The 14,643-nt window shown below is 42.6% G+C and overlaps 1 protein-coding gene across 1 annotated transcript in view; it reads left to right on the forward strand.

Annotated features, from left to right (window-relative positions):
• The window catches only part of MDGA2 (MAM domain containing glycosylphosphatidylinositol anchor 2), a 732,231-nt gene that overhangs the window by 298,577 nt on the left and 419,011 nt on the right, over window positions 1-14,643 (forward strand). The gene's annotated exons all lie outside the window — the stretch shown is intronic.

Below are 14,643 nucleotides of genomic sequence, written 5' to 3' on the forward strand. Positions count from 1 at the left end.
TGTGTGTGTGTGTGTGTGCGTGTATGTTTAAATTGTGTTTGTTCAGAGTTCCTGAGATAGCCTGAAGCCTATTGATGTGTGTAATCTCAGCTGTCTCATATTCAATTATGCTGGTGTAGTTTATTTGTTCCAGAACTGCTACTTACTTTGAGAATCTGTAATGGAATGTCTTGGAAAGTTAAAATGTTCTGCTACTATTTTGTCTTTGTTCTGAGTTTTGATGTCAAATCTGTGTGCAATCATTTTTTTGTGCAGTTTGACTTGTTGTCTTGTATATATTCTAGAGAAGCGTTGCTTACAAATGATGGCACATTAGAGGAAGAAAATGTGTTGGCACGCCTAACCTTGTGTGTGAGTTTGTTGGGACCTATGATGGTGTGTTGGTGTATACTTGCTGTCAGGGTTCCAAGTAACACCCCCAGCGAAAGAAAACTCTGAAGCTTGAGTTTCCTCAAAGTTCCATTTTATTAGAGATGTCATGTTGGCACATCTGGGAAAACCCAAATCTGAAAGCTTGCAGGTTTTCCCCACCCAAAGGAAAGTTCAAGTCCCTGCCCAACACCCACATGTCCATCACATGGTCCAATCCAAGCACCGTCCCAACTGGAGATGCCTCCCAGTTCCATCCCTCTAGGTGCAGGGCAAGATGTCCTTGACTTTCTGAGAAAGGAATGTTATTATGACTATATATCACCCTGGCTCCATATAATCCCCCCTCCCAGTTTCCCACAGTAGTAAATGTGGCAGGCCTGAAGATCCAACAAAAAAGATGGCTTCCAGGCCTGACACTTGCAGAGTCTGGTTTTCATATTGTCTTGCTGTTGCTTGTTGTTTATGAGAATGTGTTTTAAGTTAGGTGTTTGTCTATTTGCAACAAGGGACCTGTTACTATGAGAATCTGTCGTGTCATTTTCTGTTATGGATTGAAGTTTATTAATATATTTGAGTGGTTTGTGTTTGGAACTATAGATGAAAACCAGCAGTGTCTTGTTTTTGTGCTCTGGCTTTTAATATGTCCTTCTTGGGAATTGATTGGACTCTATTGATTACTGTACTGATTTTGCTGTGTTGGGAATTCATTATTCTGAATGCAACCATAGAGTAACATGGTTTTCCTCCTAAAATACCAACTATGAGAGTCAGTGTGATTAAAATTGACCAATCTGTGAGATTATGGGATTGTTTTGTGGGCATACAGGAAGTTTACAGGGAGACTAGAAGCATGGAAAATTCAAGGGACAAATATAGGAAGCAAAAAGAACAATCTTCTTTTTGGGTGGAATCACTGAAGTGAGTTTTGCTTCATTGAGAAAGTGAGATCTCCATTTAAACCTACAATTTTAAACTTAATCAAAAGAGAGAGTTGCACCTGACCAAAGTATACAGAAGTCCTTCCTGATCTTTCCATATTTCACATTTGTGAAGAATAGGAACAGAAATGAAAGAAGGGGTCATTTCCATCCCTTTCTCCATAATTTCTCCCCAAACCAAACAATTATCCCACAACAGCTTAAAAAATTAGAATAGAATAGAATAGAATAGAATTTTTTTATTGGCCAAGTGTGATTGGACACACAGGGAATTTGTCTTGGTGCATATGCTCTCAGTGTACATAAAAGAAAAGATACGTTCATCAAGAATCAAAAGATACAACACTTAATGATAGTCATAGGATACAAATAAGCAATCAGGAAATAATATCAATATAAATCGTAAGGATACAAGCAACAAAGTTACAGTCATACAGTCATAAGTGGAAGGAGATAGGTGATGGTAATGATGAGAAGATTAATAGTAGTAAATAGTTTGAAAGTGTTGAGGGAATGTTGAGAGAGAGAGAAATTTATACCTTCTGCTGGGCTTTGAATTTGAGCTTGTATTCTGTTTGGTTGTCAGACTCCCATGGGGCCATGCAGGGGTAACTTTGTAGGTTGTGTTTTGAGTCCCATGCTTGGTTGAGCCTTGCTGGGTGATGATGTAATAAAACGGCTTTGGGCATTTCCTACTATAGCTTTGCCTGAAGGAGGTAGATCTTTGTCATGTAGAATAGACTGGCCCAGGACTTAATGGCCCATTGACAAAGGTGGGGAGCCGGGGACGACTGAGTTTCTGCTTCCCTTTTAGGGGAAATATTCCACCCTTTTAATATTTCCTAAAATATCTCATTTTCCTAGTAGAGGAGTGGGTGCTAACTTCCTACAGTGTTTTATGTGAAATGTTCAACTGGGTGTAATGGTTTGGTTTGCAATATTCACATTATTGTTTTTTATATGTGAATGTTTTTTGTTTTTTTTTACATTTATATCCCGCCCTTCTCCGAAGACTCAGGGCGACTTACATTGTGTAAGGCAATAGTCTCATTCTATTTGTATATTTATATACAAAGTCAACTTATTGCCCCCCCCAACAATCTGGGTCCTCATTTTACCTACCTTATAAAGGATGGAAGGTTGAGTCAACCTTTTGATGGAATGTGCACCTGCAGGAGTAGAGGGAGGGACTTTTGGCAACAGAACTTTCCCAGACAAAGGTCTAGATTAAGAGACTGTATAGTCCTCAGTTCGGTGTGGGTAGGGGGAAGAGGTTCAGGTTAGCCACACCATAAAAAGAATATTATTTATTTATTTATTTATTTATTTATTTATTTATTTATTTTGTCAAATACATATTAAATAATATATATAAGCATAAAGTGAAAACATAAAATGAATACAACTAAAGGGAACATTAGGACAGGAATGGTAGACACGCTGGTGCTCTTATGCACACCCCTTACAGACCTCTTAGGAATGGGGTGAGGTCAACACTAGACAGTTTTAAGTTAAAGATTTGGGGATTTGGGGATGAGACCATGGAGTCTGGTAGTGCATTCCAGGCATTAACAGCTCTGTTACTGAAGTCATATTTTCTACAGTTGAGATTGGAGCGGTTCACTTTAAGTTTGAATCTATTGTGTGCTCGTGTATTATTATAGTTGAAGCTGAAGTAGTCATTGACAGGAAGGACATTGTAGCAGATGATTTTATGAGCTAAGCTCAGGTCATACCGAAGGCGGCGGAGTTCTAAATTTTCTAAACCCAGAATTTAAAGTCTGGTGGCATAAAGTATTTTGTTGCAATCAGAGGAGTGGAGGACTCTTCTTGTGAAATATTTCTGGACACGCTCAATTGTATTAATGTCTGATATGCAGTGTGGGTATATCTAACAGGTAAAAAAGTTATCGCTTTAGTTTGGCAAGATTCTATCCATTAAGCAAATAAAGGATTGAACTTGATTGGATTTCACTGTCACATCTCTGGGTTTGGGTCTGACAATAAGGGATTATTATTTCTGGTCATGTTTAATAGCTTTTAATTTTTTGTAACATTCAATTGTTAATTGGGATTAGATTTTGATTATTAAATAGAGGGATGAGAGGATTTAGATTAAATGGAAAGGGGGATTATATACTTATGTTGTTAGGTATTTTTTGCTCATTTTTGCTGTACCTTTGCGGATTAATAAGAATTGAAGATTTAGAAATGAATTTATAGAAAATGGGGTGAGATATGGAATAAAGATGTACTTGATTGTACTTTAAGAGACAATGATAAGTTCTTAAATATTGAATATATTTGCTAGGGATGAAGGAAGATATTTCTTTTTCTTGTTATTTCCCTTTTTTTGGGGGGGGGATATTTTTCCCACATGTTTTAATATTTTTATTATTTTATTTTTTAATATTTTAATATTTCTTTTTCCTTTTTTAACTGCATTTTTCATTTACGTTGTTGTGTTACTTAGTTATGTTAATAAATTAGTTTTACAAATTTAAAATAATTATTAATTGGTGGTGTAGTGGTTAGAGTGCAGTACTGCAGACTACTTCTGCTGATCACTGGCTGCCTGCAGTTTGGCAGATCAAATCTCACCAGCCTCAAGGCTGACTCAGCCTTCCATCTGAGTCAGTAAAATGTGGACCCAGATTGTTGGAGGGCAGGATGCTGACTCTGTAAACTGCTTAGAGAGGGCTGCAAAGCTCTATGAAGTGGTATATAAGTCTAAGTGCTACTGCTATTAATAAAATTTGTCCAATTTTGGGCAGGGAGTTGAACTAGAAGACCACCAAGGTCCTTTCTATGATTCTATGAATACTAGACTTCTTTCACTGTTAATTGCAAGTATCTGATATCTAGTCTCTGAATCAAATTGCAATATGCATCTGTCATGATGAGTTGTATAGTACTGATGCTTGTACAGTATTGTTGTCAATTTATTTTTTTAATCCCCTTTTAAAACCAACTCAATGAGCTGCAAGCACCTGGCCAGTATTTCTTTGCTGAGATATATTGTTTGGAAGAGTAATAATAGGATGAGATATCAACAAAAAGCAAGTCTGTGAATACCAAAAATCCCAGATGGCGATGGCAAAATACTTCCATGAAGTTGGAAAACACTGCATCGTTGGGTCTATGAATTCAGCAGGAGTCAAGCTTGAATTGTTGGGTACCATCGCATCCGATGGCAGTGAATTGCAGAATTGTTATTGCTAAAATGTTCCCTGGGCTCTCAAATAATACCTTATTTGATATTAAGTAGAGGAATATTGCTTATGATATCCTTTGCCAGCGGAAACATTTTTTTTCTAAGCCTCTTAAGGCCTGGCTTGAGAATGACAGTGTCATTTTTTTCTTGATGGTATATTCCTGCCTTCATCAATTCTATATTGAATGAAATTCATTTTTCTTCATTCCTACCTTAAACAATCAGTATTGTCAACTGAAAGATGATTTACTGTTGCAATCATTCAGTATTCATGTTTGATTTAAGCTAGCGATTTTAAGGTCCTGGTTATTTGGCAGTCATTTCCATGTAAAAATCAAGGAAGATAACAGATCTCCATGCTACCTTTACATATTTATCATTCTCTCTGCATGATTTTGTGATAAAGAGAGGTCAGCTGTACTATTCTATTCTATGGGCCGCCAGTATCTTCATGCTGTGTCATTTGCAATAGACATTTTCTGCCTATACAACTGTTTACAAACTGGTCTACATTATATCCTGCAGTTTGCAATGGTGAACAAGTGCTCTGGGTTGACCTATATATTCCTCTTTTCTATATTAGAGGGTAGATGTCAGTTTACAAAATTTAGCAGACATTTAGTTGGATTCCAAACAAAGTAAATTCCTTCAAAATTATTTCAATAGTGTGATATTTAGTTTGTGCAACCTGGGGTTTCAAAGGAAAAAGTAAATAAGGAAATGTTCCAACCCCAGGGTTTCAATATGAAACAATGATCTTTCATAGATTTCCTTTTCAACATGTCTCAAGGCAGAACATGTATTTCTGCATTTAATGGGGAAAAAAGAAGGTGTTGCAAACTGTGCAAGTGATTGAGAGTCAGCTGTGGTGACAAGTCTTCACAATCCATGAAAGGCAGAGATATATAACAAATCTGATGCAGATACCAATGGAAATGGATTTAGAAGATTCATTAAAATGTTCTCCAGTGTGATTAGAGAAAGCAACAGGCAGAACAATCCAATAACATCCATGATGTTAGATTAACAAATTGCCAAACTGGAAGGCTACAGAAATTGATGAAATCTCAACAGAAAAAATGATAAACAACAGAAAATCAACCCATGAATTCAATGCATTTAAATTATGCCAGCAGATTCGAACAATGAGCAGCATATTAAAAGAAGTCATGAATATCCCTATAGACCAAAGATTAGAAGAAGTCAAATCTGCATTCCAATACCCAAAGAGAAACTAACAGCAACCTTAATCTCATATGATATAAAAAGCAATGCTTATTAGGTTCAACCAACTCATTTTTGAAACCTGCATGGAAGGGGACATGCTAGATTTCAAGATGGCTTTTGAAAAGACTGAGGAATAAGAGACATGATTGTTGATAACTGAGATAACTGAGAAAGCCAAAGAAGTCATTATGCCCTTTGTTGATTATAGGAAGCTCTTTGTGTTGATGCTTCTATGCTGTGGAATATGCTTAATATAATAAAATTTCTAGTACATCTCAACATCCTTGTGTGTAATCTATACACAGTATAGGCATAATCTGATAAGACAGTTTGGCTTCAGATTGTCAAAGGAGTGTGACAAGCCTAAATACTCATCCCTTATTTATTCAGTTATACAGGTAGTTCTTGACTTATAGACATAACTGAGCCTGAAATTATGTGATGACTCCCTGGACACTTCAGCACACACCTCTCCAGATGACAGGTCAGAGGACGATGAATAGTTCCAGGCACATCTGGAGATGATTTGGTCAATAGCTCCAAGCAGCCACCTGAGAGTGATTTGTCTGAATCACAGTTGCAGCAGGACAGCCCTGAGACTGCAGCTGGTCAGCGATGAGGAAGAGGAACTGCCTTCTGCACCTGATCCGAGAACACATAGGGCAGAAAAAAGACAGGAGCAGTGAAGGTCAGCCAGATTACTCATGAGGAGGCAGCCTCGCCCCTCTTGATGGGCTGCACCAGAAGCTGGCTATTTAGCACAGCAGATAGATGGAGATGATGCTGGGAACAATGCATTTTTGCTTTGTGTTTTTGCCTTGAACTTTGGGTTGTGTCTCTTCAGCTTTTGCCCTTGCCCTGCCTTTGCCTGTGGATTTACCTTTGTCTTGGAACTCCCCTTTGCCTTGGGAATTTGCTTTTGCCTAGTGTTGGCTTCATTTGAGTAGCCTGCAGAACTCATTGGGGTTGAGCTTGTGCTGGCACGGGGAATTGCTGGGGAATACTGACAGAGTTTGTTGCAGCAATCTAATCCAGAAAGCACATACAGGTAACTGATGCAGCAGGATTCATTAAATTAGAAACTTCTTTATATACATAATAACAAACGAGACATATATACAATATCAAGAGCAGTTCTCAGAATCAGAAGCTTAACCACAGAAGCACAGTTAACAGAAGGAAGGACAATAATAGGAGCACACAACTTATATTTATACGTATCGGTTAACCTAAGCCATGCCCAGGCTCCAAGCTGTTTCAGCTCCCAAACAGCCCTCATTGGCTGACTTTGTTACCATGTCCTATTCCAGCCAGTCCCCAATGGCTGACCTGTTGCCATGTCTATCCCAGTCATGGACTCTCATACACACTGACAAATACCAATTTAGGCTCAGAAGTCTTAATAAAGACTCCTTATACCGTGTGTGTGTGTGTGTGTGTGTGTGTGTGTGTGTGCATGAATAGGAAAGCACAACTTATGATCATAAGTTGTTGCATTAATGTCATGATATCGCATAACCAGATTTGAAGCAAACAGCCATTTTTTTTACTATTGTTGTTAAATGAGCACCACAGTAATTAACTGAATGCCAGAGTCATTAAGCAAATCCATTTCCCCCCCTTTTTTTATCATAAATCAGCAAAAAAGTCATGCCCAAAATTTAATCATGTAACCACAGGGCGATGTATGTCTACAACCATAGTAACTCCTAAAACAGTTCATAAATAGCTCTGGGGAGGTCCATTATCACTTTGAACGGTCATTAATTGATGGGTTGTAAGTCAAGGACTATCTGTATGTTGAATTAAGGGAATCTGGATTGGAAGAAGACATTGTGGTTCTAAAACTGAGGAAGAAATGTCAATAACCTGTGAGATGCTGATGACACTATTCCAATAGCTGAAAATGCAGAGGATATGTAAGGTCTACTAATAAAAGTCAAGGAGAATAGTGGGGAAAATAGTACTAAACTTATATATGAAAAATAAAGGCCAAACTAATGACAACAAATAGAACAAAGACTTTTAGAACTGATAATGAAGATATTCAAATGGTCAACCGTCAGCATTAGAGGGACAAGCAGACAAGAAATACACAACAGACTAGTACTTGGTAGAGCAGGCATGAAGGCTATGAAGAGGGGAAAAAAATCAGACAATTGTGATGTGTCTTACCTACAAAGATCAGAATATTGCAAGCAATGGCATTCCCTGTTAGACTCTGTGAGAGCAAAAGTTTAACTCTGAAGAAGCAGAAGACGGCGATAACATAGAATTATGATTTATATTTATTCATTCCAGGTACCAGAATGTGCTTTAGAACTGCTAAGGAGTTATTTTTAGGATTGACTATCCAAACTGCCCAAGGAGCTGCTGATCCAATTCTACAGAGGAATTATTGAGTCTGTCATTTGCACCTCTATAACTGTCTGGTTCGGTTCTGCAACCCAACAAGAAAAACACAGACTTCAGAGGATAATTAGAACTGCAGAAAAAATAATTGCTACCAACCTGCCTTCCATTGAGGACCTGTATACTGCACGAATCAAGAAGAGGGCCGTGAAAATATTTGCAGATCCCTCGCATCCTGGACATAAACTGTTTCAACTCCTACACTCAAAACGACGCTATAGAGCACTGCCCACCAGAACAACTAGACACAAGAACAGTTTTTTCCCGAAGGCCATCACTCTGCTAAACAAATAATTCCCTCAACACTGTCAAACTATTTACTGAATCTGCACTACTATTAATCGTTTCATAGTTCCCATCACCAATTTCTTTCCACTTATGACTGTATGACTATAACTTGTTGCTGGCAATCCTTATGATTTATATTGATATATTGATCATCAATTGTGTTGTAAATGTTGTATCTTGATGAACATATCTTTTATTTTATGTACACTGAGAGCATATGCACCAAGAAAAATTCCTTGTGTGTCCAATCACACTTGGCCAATAAATTCTATTAAAAAAAAAAAATAGGAAAAGAAGCAGCATTTTATAAATACCACTGACTAGCACTTGATATGATAAATATGGAAGTCTTTAAAAGATATTAAAATATCATGACATGTTTTGATTTGCAAAATCATATACGTAATTATTTTCCGTCAACACTCTGTAAAAGAAGTTGGAATCTGTAGAAAGTGGATAGAATGTATATCAATGCAATTAAATTGTTGAAGAATACTACTAAGAATGCCATATGTAGCCAGGAAAATAAAAAAAAAGTTGGATGATAGGACAAATCAATTCATAGTTCTCACTAGTGGCAAAATGAATAGGCTCCAGTTATGTTATTTTAGACATATTTTGCAAATACCTAGTTCTCTTGATATGTCTATAATGCTAGGAAACATAGAAGGAAAGACAAGAGGATAACTAACAGCGGGGTAGATAGATTATTACAGCAGTTATGACTGCACCAGCGGGTAACCTGAGAGGCCAGGTTGGTGATAGATCATCCTGGAGAAGGTCTATCCATGAGGTCACTACACATCAGTGAAGATACCTCTGCTTTATAAGAGAAATGGAAACAATATCTAGAACTCCTTGTGACTCCTCTAAAATTTTGGCTGCGCCTTTCAAAACCTCTCCAAGGTATCTGCTGAATAATAATCATCCACTGTAGGCCAAACTCATCAGGCCTGGTTCCTGACCTCCACAGATGGTGGAGAATCTTGGAAAAACTTGGAACTCCGTCGCCTTCGACAAGACCAAAGTTTAACTCATAGAATCATCTATTGTAATGTCCTTCCTGTTAAAGACTACTTCAGCTTTAATTGCAACAATACAAGAGCAACCAATAGATTTAAATTTAATGTTAACCGCTTTAATCTAGATTGCAGAAAATATGACTTCTGTAACAGACTCATCAGTGCTTGGAACACTTTACCTGACTCTGTGGTCTCTTCCCATAATCCCAAAAGCTTTAACCAAAAACTTTCTACTATTGACCTCACCCCATTCCTAAGAGGACCATAAGGGGCGTGCATAAGCGCACAAACATGCCTACCGTTCCTGTCCAATTGTTTTCCTTTTCTTCTTCATATATATATATATATATATATATTTAATCATATTTGTATACCGCCCTATCTCCCGAAGGACTCAGGGCGGTTCACAGGCATATAAAAAAGAACATATAAATACAAATTAAGAACACAAGTAAAAAACTTATTCTAACAGCCGAATTATTAAAACTAATATAAATACTAAGACCAATTAAAATCGATATAAATTAAAAATTTAAAAATTTAAAAATTTAAAAAATCTAGTCCAGTCCTGCGCACATAAATAAGTGTGTTTTAAGCTCCCGACGGAAGTTTCGAAGGTCTGAGAGTTGACGAAGTCCTGGGGGGAGCTCGTTCCAGAGGGCGGAAGCCCCCACAGAGAAGGCCCTTCCCCTGGGTGTCGCCAGACGACACTGCCTAGCTGACGGCACCCTGAGGAGTCCCTCTCTGTGAGAGCGCACGGGTCGGTGAGAGGTATTCGGTAGCAGAAGGCGGTCCCGTAAGTAACCCGGCCCTATGCCATGGAGCGCTTTAAAGATGGTCACCAAAACCTTGAAGCGCACCCGGAAGACCACAGGTAGCCAGTGCAGTCTGCGCAGGATAGGTGTCACACGGGAGCCACGAGGGGCTCCTTCTATCACCTGCGCAGCCGCGTTCTGGACTAACTGCAGTCTCCGGATGCCCTTCAAGGGGAGCCCCATGTAGAGAGCATTGCAGTAATCCAGGTGGGACGTCACGAGGGCGTGAGTGACCGTGCATAGGGCATCCCGGTCTAGAAAGGGGCGCAACTGGCGCACCAGGCGAACCTGGTAAAAAGCTCTCCTGGAGACGGCCGTCAAATGATCTTCAAAGGACAGCCGTTCATCCAGGAGGACGCCCAAGTTGCGCACCCTCTCCATCGGGGCCAGTGACTCGCCCCCAACAGTCAGCCGTGGACTCAGCTGACTGTACCGGGATGCCGGCATCCACAGCCACTCTGTCTTGGAGGGATTGAGCTTGAGCCTGTTTCTCCCCATCCAGACCCGTACGGCTTCCAGACACCGGGACAGCACTTGATGGCTTCATTGGGGTGGCCCGGTGTGAAAAGTACAGCTGGGTGTCATCAGCGACAGCTGGTACCTCACACGAAGCCACTGATGATCTCACCCAGCGGCTTCATAGATGTTGAACAGAAGGGGCGAGAGAATCGACCCCTGCGGCACCCCACAAGTGAGGCGCCTCGGAGCCGACCTCTGCCCCTGTCAACACCGTCTGCGACCGATCGGAGAGATAGGAGGAGAACCACCGATAAACGGTGCCTCCCACTCCCAATCCCTCCAACCGGCGCAGCAGGATACCATGGTCGATGGTATCAAAAGCCGCTGAGAGGTCTAATAGGACCAGGGCAGAGGAACAACCCCTATCCCTGGCCCTCCAGAGATCATCCACCAACGCGACCAAAGCCGTCTCAGTGCTGTAACCGGGCCGGAAACCGGACTGGAACGGGTCTAGATAGACAGTTTCATCCAGGTGTAAGGGAAACTGATATGCCACCATACTCTCTACAACCTTCGCCATGAAGCGAAGGTTGGAGACCGGACGATAATTACCTAAAACAGCCGGGTCCAGGGAAGGCTTCTTGAGGAGGGGCCTCACCACCGCCTCTTTCAAGGCGGCCGGGAAGACTCCCTCCACCAAAGAAGCGCTCGTAATTGCCTGGAGCCAGCCTCGTGTCACCTCCTGAGTGGCCAGCACCAACCAGGAGGGGCACGGGTCCAGTAAACATGTGGTGGCATTCAACCTACCCAACAACCTGTCCATGTCCTCGGGAGCCACAGGGTCAAACTCATCCCATACAATATCACCAAGACCACCCTCAGACGCCTCCCCTGAGTCACCGCAATTTTGGTCCAGACCGTCCCGAAGCTGAACGATTTTATCGTATAGATAACTGTTAAACTCCTCAGCACGTCCCTGTAACGGGTCATCCCGCTCCCCCTGGTGAAGGAGGGAACGAGTCACCCGAAACAGGGCGGCTGGGCGGTTATCTGCCGACGCAATGAGGGAGGAGGCGTAGCAACGCCTCGCTTCCCTCAATGCCACTAGGTAAGTCCTAGTATAGGACTTCACTAGTGTCCGATCAGCCTCAGAACGGCTCGACCTCCAGGAACTCTCTAGGCGTCTTCTCCGGCGCTTCATCCCCCTCAGCTCCTCGGAGAACCAAGGAGCCGTTTGGGACCTGCGCCGGGTCAGAGGCCGCAAAGGCACGACACGGTCTAAGGCCCCCGCCGCGGCCCGTTCCCAGGCCGCAACCAGTTCCTCAGCCGCGTCGTGAGCCAGGCCCTCAGGAAGTGGCCCAAGCTCCGTCTGGAACCTCTCCGGGTCCATCAGGCGCCTGGGACGGAACCAACGTAATGGCTCCATCTCCCTGCGGTGTTGAATGGCGGTCAGAAAGTCCAGGCGAAGGAGAGAGTGATCTGACCATGACAAAGGTTCAATAACTATTTCCTTCAAATCCAGATCTCTCAACCACTGACCAGAGATAAAAATCAGATCCAGAGTGCCACCCCCAATGTGAGTAGGGCCATCAACTACTTGAGTCAGGTCCAAGGCCGTCATGGAAGCCATGAACTCCCGAGCAGCTGTCGATGACGAGCCGGAAGATGGCAAGTTAAAGTCCCCCATGACTAAAAGTCTGGGGGTCTCAACTGCCACCCCAGCAAGCACCTCCAGGAGCTCGGGCAGGGCAGCTGTCACGCAGCAAGGAGCCAGGTACGCGACCAGCAAGCCCATCTGACATCTATGACCCCATCTCACAAAGAGGGATTCACACCCGGCAATCTGAGGTACAGTGGTCTCCCTCGGCTCCAGACTCTCTCTAATCACAACCGCCACCCCACCACCCCTACCCTGGCCCCTCGGCTGATGGAATGCTCGGAAACCCGGCGGGCACATTTGGACAAGGGGCACGCCCCCTTCTGTGCCCAACCAGGTCTCCGTAACGCCCATAAGGTCCGCGGCACCCCCCTGGATAAGATCGTAAATTAGGGGGGCCTTATTGGCCACGGACCGTGCATTGTACAACATCAGCCGAAGGCCAGGGCCCTGAGGGTCCTGACCATCCGGGGAATGGGAGAAGTTTGAGGGCTCGGGGTGCGCGATCGCCTGCAAACATCGAGCGCGCGCCCCCCTAACACGATATGAGCCCCCACTTCCGCCATATCTGCCCCTCCCCCTTACCGTGAAAATAGCACCACCCTCAACCAATGGAACACAATCTCCCCCCATGATCCTCGGACCCATCAACCCCCCGCCACGAGCATGCGCAGGAACTGGACCCCCACCCGACGGGTTTCCCCCAACACCCGCTCTTTCCCTCCCACCCCTTAAAAATGCCCTATCTAAAAAACCCCAAAGGCTCTTCCTCTTCGCATGCCACCTCTGTGGGTCCCAAAACCCGTCATAGAGGCCGGCCCTCGATAACGAAGCGGGCCATTCCTGCGAGGCGGGGGAACCTCGCAGGCGCAAGAGTTCTTGTGCAGCGTATCGCATAGAAAAGTACAGATCGGTGAGGATGATAAGAAGACAAAATCCCAGGTGGTAGGATATTGAGGGATAATAAAGCCTCCAAGGGATGTCCAGTTGTCAGAGAGGACAAAATAAAAGCCGGTACTGGATAGCAAAGATGGTACAGCCGATGATAAGGATGGTACAGCCAAACAGGTAGCCCAACGGCCTCCATGGTCAATTCTATGGATAAGGTTCCTACAAAGGTCTTAACAAGGCGGAAACTCCACTCCATAGTTACAAACCGTAGTCCAGTCCGAAAACCCATAAGATGGAAATAGGTGGCATCACAATCCCCCACCATCGATGTCCGTCGTCGGTTTCTCCACCAGGCCCATCCTATCGCCCCCCCCAACTCCTCCGAGAATGGGCTGCGGACTGCTAGGCCCAAACCTGTCCACAGCCAGCTACTGACTCCGGAAAGCCACAGGTCCCAACGTGGCAGGGGCCAGCAGGGGCCCAACTCGGATAGATGATACCAGGGAGAGAAAGGCGAATGAAGGCCGGGGAAACCTTCACCCCTTCGATGATCGAAAAGTCAGGGGCCGACAGCCATAGGCTAGGGACAATCCTTCGCCCCTTCGATGGTCAGAAGTCCGATGTTCACAAAAAATCCGATGGGGGGGAGAGAGAGGCAGACCAACAGTAGGGGCCAGATGAAAAACAAGATATAAACATATATATATGTTTATACCTCCTAATTTTTACTCATATATATGTTTATATACTATATAATCTTTTTATATGATGTTGTGACAAAATAAATAAATAAATAAATCACTGTGTCAGTAAACCAATCTCTTCTGCGCAAACTCCATTTTATGTCATCCAAAACGTAAGAATCCAGGTAAATTACCTACTGTTTCCATTTACAAATTGGATTTTTAAAAACCCGAATGAAATGCCTTATTGAATCATTTCACCATTCTTCCCTGATAAACTCTAAACCTCAGCGGTTATTCCAAGTTGTAGTTCCCATGCATGCATTTTAGTAGGACATGCATAAAGAAGTCGAGTAGCAGAGGAAAAAAAACCCACAAACCTTCTGATATTGTATTAAGCATTTATCTGACAGGATATTCCTTGTTCAGATGATTTAAAACTGCTTATGAAAAGAAGTTTAATAATAGAAAATGCTGACAGTCTGAAATATTGGCGGGTGGGTGGGTGGGGGGAATCCCTCTTCTAAGACTGGTTATATCACATGTATGCTGAATTATTTGGCACAACCCATCAATCTGGATTAGGAAGGGCTAAGAATCTGGCACCTGAGTTTCTCTTAGTGAGAGTTACCAAGATCTTAGCTAATTATCGTCCTGTCTCCAAC

Source organism: Ahaetulla prasina, chromosome 1, assembly GCF_028640845.1.
Source record: "Ahaetulla prasina isolate Xishuangbanna chromosome 1, ASM2864084v1, whole genome shotgun sequence".
In the NCBI taxonomy this organism is placed as follows: Eukaryota; Metazoa; Chordata; class Lepidosauria; order Squamata; family Colubridae; genus Ahaetulla; species Ahaetulla prasina.